This window comes from Rattus norvegicus, chromosome 20 (genome assembly GCF_036323735.1).
Source record: "Rattus norvegicus strain BN/NHsdMcwi chromosome 20, GRCr8, whole genome shotgun sequence".
Lineage (NCBI taxonomy): Eukaryota > Metazoa > Chordata > Mammalia > Rodentia > Muridae > Rattus > Rattus norvegicus.
Genome location: NC_086038.1, coordinates 5,325,326 through 5,332,500, shown reverse-complemented (window position 1 = coordinate 5,332,500; position 7,175 = coordinate 5,325,326). Strand labels below are relative to the sequence as shown.

At 52.1% G+C, this 7,175-nt stretch overlaps 1 long non-coding RNA gene across 1 annotated transcript; it reads right to left on the bottom strand.

Moving 5' to 3' along the window:
- Nucleotides 1–470: 470 nt before the first annotated feature.
- LOC102551729 (uncharacterized) lies at nt 471–3,542 on the bottom strand. The gene is made up of 2 exons (XR_362049.5): nt 3,004–3,542; nt 471–756 (listed from the first exon to the last, which is right to left on the bottom strand). It is a non-coding gene; the product is annotated as an uncharacterized LOC102551729 (long non-coding RNA).
- Between the last annotated feature and the right edge of the window lie 3,633 nt (nt 3,543–7,175).

The window sequence follows — 7,175 nt, the reverse complement described above, 5'->3', positions numbered from 1 at the left end:
GAAAGGCAGGTGGTGAAATCTCTAAGCGACTGTGGCTTTGCACCGAGCCTTTCAAATTTTGAAGTGGGGAAATAGGAGCCCGGTGAGTGCCTCAGGAGGATGGCTTGGACCCAGGCCAGTGGCACAGGCCTACCAGCACAGCATCCAGAAGGCAAATGTAGGAGGACCTTGAGCTAAGACAGTCAGGGCTGCATAGCAAGACCCTGTTTTAAAAACCAAACAGACCAGATGTGGTAGCATACTCTGTAATCCCAGCGTTTAGGGAGTGGAGGCAGGAAGATCGAGCATTCAAAGCTTCTTCTACTCTGCAGTGAGTTTGAGGCCAACTTGGGATGCATGCGACCACTGATTCACAAACAGTAAATCAGGCTGTGGAGGATGGGCAAACGAATGCCAAGAGAAAGAAGGGACAACTGTCTCCTCCCCCCCCCCACCCCCCAGTTGTGCGGTCCTGGGATGAAGACAGTGGGAGAGAGGAGAACCAGCTTTAATTAAGCAGGGCCTGGAGGAGGACCAGGAAGCAGAGGAGGATCCAAAGGCTCTGGTCCCTCTGTCCACAGGGCTGAATCGCTGATCCTGCCTCTTGGCTGCAGCTGATTGGTCCACATCCAGACCCGGTCGGGCAGAGCTGCTGGATGTGCTGCTGGGGTTCTGCTGGAGGCATGTTCTGGAAGGCCTGTGCAGTGTTCACATCGTTAAAGCCTCCCTGGCCTCAAGGGCTAGCACAGGCTGGATGCTCAATCTAGTCCAAAAGATCTAGAAGGTCCAGAAGGAAAAAAGATGAAATGTAATCTGTTAGGAATAAGTTTGGGGGCTGGAGAGATGGCTCAGCCGTTAAAGGCTAGGCTCACAACCAAAAATATAGAAATAAGTTTGGGAGGGGTTGGGGATTTAGCTCAGTGGTAGAGCGCTTGCCTAGGAAGCAGAAGGCCCTGGGTTAGGTCCCCAGCTCTGAAAAAAAGAAAAGAAAAAAAAAAAGGAATAAGTTTGGGGTTGCAAAAAAACAAAGAAACAAAACAAAACAAGAAAGGCAACTGCTTGTAGTAAAAATTCTGGAATTTTGGTTTCTTTTAAGAAAAAATAATAATGGGCTGGTGAGATGGCTCAGCGGTTAAGAGCGCTGACTGCTCTTCCAGAGGTCCTGAGTTCAATTCCCAGCAACCACATGGTGGCTCACAACCATCTGTAATGGGATCTGATGCCCTCTTCTGGTGTGTCTGAAGACAGCTACAGTGTACTTAGATATAATAAATAAATAAATAAATCTTTTTTTAAAAAAACCCACAGAAATATTATAAGCATGTGCTTTTGTTTTAATCCCAGGTGTGGGATACGGGCTGCTTCGGACTGTCCACAGCAGCTGGCTATGATTTGCCTTGGGCTCTAGCAGAGGCCTGGTTTTGCCAGCTGCCGACAGTTTCTGCGATTGTGTGAGGTTTGGAATTCTGGGAACTTTTCAGAGGGTAGATAAACGCCAGTGCCCTGAGAGGCAGGGTGGGTGATATTCAGGGTGTGTGTGGTTTGCTAGTAGTCATGTTTGGAAAAGAAACAAAAGGAGAGAATTTAAATTCAAAGATCTCTGTCTGTCAGTCTGTCTGCCTGCCGGCTAGCCTGCCTGCCTCCCCTCTATCCTTCTTTCTCTCCTATCTAGTGATTGGGGGTCAAACCAGGGGATAAAAAGTGGGGAAAAGAAGGGCCCACAAAGTAGCAGAGACCAGCTACAGCTACTCCACGGAGGTGTCTGGGCAAGGGGAAGTTACCCTTGGTCAGAAGCGTGCAGTTGGAGGAGGGAGCACAGACACAGTAAGGACGTAGTTTTGTTGGTTAGTCTTGCAGGAACACAGCAAAGGGAGGGGAGGGGACAGGAGGGGTGCCTGCTCCTGGGACCATCCTGCTCCACCAATTCCTGGAACACAGCAGGAGCCAACATATGAACAGAGTTTGCTGCATGAGGGGTTTAAACCTTGGCATACATGTCTTACAAATGGGGGAAATAAAGAGATTTTAATTCTGTGTTCTAAGCACAGAGTTTATAGTATTTGATAGAAAAGCCTCATTGTTGGTAGCTCTCACATAATCCACGGGGCCTCAGGGGAGAGTTGAATTTGAGGCAGAAGCCAAGGTGGGAGCAAAGGACCAGGGAGGCCCCTACAGGCCTTTGAACCCTCAAAGAAGGAGATCTGTCAAGCAGCCCTGCCCCTCAGGGAAGGGGTTCTAACTCGTCCTCTTGAGGCCATAACACCAGGCGGAGGGTGAGCTCGGAAAGGTGTTCTTAGGGGAGTGGGGGTAGGTGTTGCACTAGCTGCACAATTAGTTTATAAAAGAAACCAGTTTGCAAAGAACCTGCCCCCACCCCACACCCCACACCCTGCAGCCACTGCCGCCAAGGCCAAGGCCAAGAGACAGACAGAGCAGGCTCCAGAAAGTGAGCACATGCAAAAGAATGTAAATGTGAAGGAAGACCTGTGCAAAATGCAAACGACCATGAAAGTGCCATTGTTGGGGAGCCTAACCACGCTACTTTCAACCCACCTCTTCCCTTAGAAGTGTATCTCCCATCCCATGCTGACCCCCAAACATAGGGTCTCTCCGTGTAGCCCTGGCTGTTCCGACTTCTTAGTGCTGGGATTAAAGGTGGCAGTGCCAGGCTGAAGTCTGTATACGGATTTATGTATCTATATACATGTTTATGTGTTTATGTTTGCACACCAGAAGAGGGTATTGGATCCCATGGGACCCCAATTATAGAGAGTTGTGAGCTGCCGGGTAGGTGTTGGGAATTGAACTCAGGACCTCTGGAAGAACAGCCGGTGCTCTAACCACTGACCCATCCCTCCAGCCCCTCTGTTTTCTTCTCTTTACCCATCCAACTGCTTTCTCTAGGACATAAGAGCTTGGAAATAATCCCAGCCCTCCCCCGCTGAACCCCACTGTCTATCCGGATCAGTCTGGCCTAGGGGACCAGCAAGCAAACAGATTAACCCAGAGAACCCAGCAACTCACCTTGAGTCAGGGAATTAGTGACTTGCAGGAGTCCAGTTCCAGCCTGTTTCCCCAGGGGTGATGGCCAGGGCTGGGCAGCTCCTTGTGGTGACATCTCAGTGCCTTCTTGGGATCACAGTAGTGACTGAGAGCCTCCGAGGACTCTGGACTCTGTGGGCACCAAGAATGGGGAGGCGCTGTAGGCTTAGTGAAGAGGCTTCCAGTAGGGGTGAGTGAGAGGGGCTGGGGTAGGGATGAGTAAGGAGGGCCTCTCAGTCGCAGGCCTCTCCCAGCTGCCTTCCCTCATCTTCCTTGTCTCAGCTCTGGAACTTCAGCTTGTGGCTGGGCTGGGAAATGTCGACCTCCTGGGGCGGAGATCCAGTGGAGTGACCACGGTACCCAGACCTGCAGACCAACCCACGTGGTGTTAGGTGGGTGTAAGCGCCCTCAGAAGTGGGACTTGGTGCCTCAAGTTAAAAGTGCCCCACTGTGGTGACAGCTCCTGGCTTCAGGAGCCACTGCCCATTGCTCCTTGGCTTCCCTGTCTCCTCTCCACCACACTGGATTCTCTGTCCTCCTCATGCTTCCTCCTCGCAGCCTTCCCCTCCTCTCCACACCCTCTGTTCTCTCCGTCCTCTCCACGCTGCTCCTCTGTCTACGTGCACCTGAGGGCCGTTCTGCAGTGAGGGAGAGGAACACCTCCCCACCTCTCCTCTGGGCCTCTGGAACTGTCTAGGACATCAATGACTCCAGGAGAAGACAAAGAAAAGGGGAGACCAGCTGAGGGTGTCTGTGCCTCCCCACGGGGACGAAACGGCAATGAGCCGGAGCCTAGTGCCAGCGGTGCCCATCCGACAGTGAAGGGACCCAGGAGAGCAGTCCTCCTCTCCTCCCTGTTCCCAAAGCCTGGAGAACGCTTGTCCCCTGCTAATGGGACCTGGCAGGTGGAACTAGATCACAGGTTGGAATAAAGATGTCAGACCAGGAAGCAGGGGACAGTAACCAGACCTGGCAGCTGCTCAGCCAGCCTGGGCCACTTGATACCCCTCTTCCCCCCTACACACACTGCTGTCTCCCAGGAGTCAGTCTCAGCTCACTGCTCTGTTTCCCACTACCGCAGCCCCTAAATGAATTCAGGATTGTCATAGATGCCCCATCTAAACCCCAGGCTGGACCCACTGATCCAGCCTGACCAGGCCTATGTTTTTCAAAACATTTCTTTTTAATGGAGAATATCAAAAACAGAGAAATGGGGTTGGAGAGAGGTGTCTTCTTGGTTCAAAGGGGACCCTATGCTTGCAGAGGGCTGGGATTCCAGTTCCCAGCACTTATGATGGGCCGCTCACAAACATGTGTAACTTCAGCTCCCGGGGGCTCTGACACACAAGCACATACCCACAGTGTGCACAGAATTTAAAATTGTAATGGCACACACCTTTAATCCCAGCACTCAGGAGGCAGAAGGCCCTCCATAGTTCCTGTTATCACCAGGAAAAGAGTGGAGAGGGATCTCCAAAGCCCCCAGGATGGTGAGACCACCCCCCAAACTTCTACAGCAATTGAAGCTACTGAGTCTGGGTGGGCCCCCCTATATGAAGCACCTCGGTATACATACATATATATACATACATACATATATATGTGTGTGTGTACATATATATGCACTATAGCATACATACCGTATACACTGTGTGGTACACACACACCTCCGCATACATACTATATTATATACATCATATACACTATAGAGTACATACTGGGCAGTCTGCCTCTGTCCTATTACCTATTCAATGATCGAAGTGCCCTGGCTAGGCTGCGGGAAACCGCTAGTGTGGTGGTGTGAATGAGAATGGCCCACACAGGCTCATAGCTTGAATGCTTGGTCCCAGTTTGGTGAAACTGTTTGGGAAGGATTAGGAGGCGTGGCCTTGTTGGAATGGGTGTGTCACGGGGTGGGGGTGGGGCTTTAGGGTTTCAAAAGATTCTGCCATTTCCAGTTAGTTTTCTTTCTCTTTTGCTCATGGTTGTGGATGAAGATGTGAGCTCTCCACTGTTCCTGCCGCCATGCCTTTGTTCATCTACCACGGACTGTATCTCTCTGGAACGGAAACTGTTTTAATTAAACACTTTCTTTTAATAGTTGCTTGGTCATCGTGTTTTATCACAGCAAGTAACTAAGACACCCCATATTCATGAAAAGGGTCAAGCTGCGTCCCAGTAATTTTCAACAGTAACAACAAGAAATGGTAAAGTGTTTTTCAAATCGTGGTTTTTTGGTTGGAGCCGGGAGCAGTAGTTCTTTGACCTGAGGAAGACTTTTGTGTGCCGGCATAACCGTGTCTGGGCCGGACTGGGAGATTTGGTTGGGGCAGGTGGTTTTTGTAGGTGCCATGGCTTCTCTGGTACCTTCCCTCTGTTCAGCAGAAGTAGAAGGAGAGGTGGGTAAGGGGGGCACTGTACCCCAGCCACAGGCACTCTCATGGAAGTCAGTGACCTTAGCGCAGGGTTCTAGGGGAGGGGATCCTAGCTGAGGCTGGAGCCAATTGGCAGAGAGTTGGGGAGAAACAGAGGCGCAGGGACCAGAGACTCCAGCACCTCAGCCATATTGATGGTTTTTGCTTTGTTTTGTTTTACCCAAGACAAACACTCGCTTAACCCCACAGAATCCGAGAATGAATGGAACTTAAGCCTTTGTGCCAGTTTAGAGGGAGGGGGTTGGAGGAGAAAGCAATTGGCCTGAAAATGCCTCCCCTGGGGTGGGCGGGGCACCTGCGGCAGAGCCAGGACGGCTTTCGCCCTGGGCGCCGCCGCCATGCTGGCAGAGCTACTGCTGTGGCTGCGGGAATGAGAGAAATCCCTGGGGATCCCCTGAGCCACTTTGGCAGGGAACCCGGGAAAAACTGGACTTCTCCCAAATGGTGGGTGATGAAGGAAGCAGTCCCCGGCTGGGGACACTGGTGGCACCTGGCTACCACGGAGGAGGAAATGGATGGGACCAAGTCCAAAGCCCCCCACCCTCCACCCCCGTGAACACCCTGCTCTGTGGATGCAGTTCGCCATTGGAACCTGGGTCTCCTGTTTGGATGGGTGGCCAGTGAGCCTGTCCCTTCTCTGGCTGCCTTCCTGTGAGTGCAAGCACGTATGAGTGCACACACACACACACACACACACACACACACACACACACACAAGCTGTCTTCCTTCCAGTAGCTCTGATTGACTGTTTACTTCCCCGCCTGTCCAAGCAGTCATTGGGATCCCTTTTTCCATATTAAGCAGTTGCTGTCATAGCCACTTCACGCCTGCTCACATCTCTCCTCGATGTGTCCTACAAGCAGGTTTCTGACAAGTCCATTTCCCTACAAAGAGGAGAGGAGGGTTCTGGAGGCGAGGTGGTGGGAGGGTCTGCCTAAAAACACGAGCCCACCAATTGTGAGCTCCAAGCACCTCCTAGCCAGGGCTGAACAGAGGCACAGCCCATGGGGTGCTGGAGAAGCCTCAGGGCTCCTCGACCCCAGATGTGCCCCCTGATGGGGCACATCAGATGGTAGACCCCTGAACAACTGAGCTTTTAAAACCCAGGCATTCACGAAGGGAGGCTACTCAAGAGTTCTAGGGGCCAGGACTGTAACTGAGTTGGTAGCATTCTTACCCAGCTGGGGCTTGAAACCCCAGCACCAGATAAACTGGAGATGGTGGTACACACCTAGCACTTAGAAGGTGGATGCAGGGGGGTTAGAAGCTGAAGTCAGAAATCACCCTTAGCTCTGTAGTGCGTTTGAGGGCGGAGTTACTTTTTGCTTTGTTGCTGCTGCTGCTGCTTCTGCTGCTTCTTCTGCTTCTTCTGCTTCTTCTTCTTCTTCTTCTTCTTCTTCTTCTTCTTCTTCTTCTTCTTCCTCTTCCTCCTCCTCCTCCTTCCCCTCCTCCTCCTCCTTCCCCTCCTCCTCCTCCTCCTCCTTCCCCTCCTCCTCCTCCCCCTCCTCCCCCTCTTCTGCCTCCTCCTCCTCTGCTTCCTCTTCCTCCTCCTCCTCCTCCTCCTCCCCCTCCTCCTCCTCCTCTGCCTCCTCATCCTCTGCTTCCTCTTCCTCCTCCTCCTTCCCCTCCTCCTCCTTCCCCTCCTCCTCCTCCCCCTCCTCCTCTTCTGCCTCCTCCTCCTCTGCTTCCTCTTCCTCCTCCTCTTCCTCTTCCTCCTC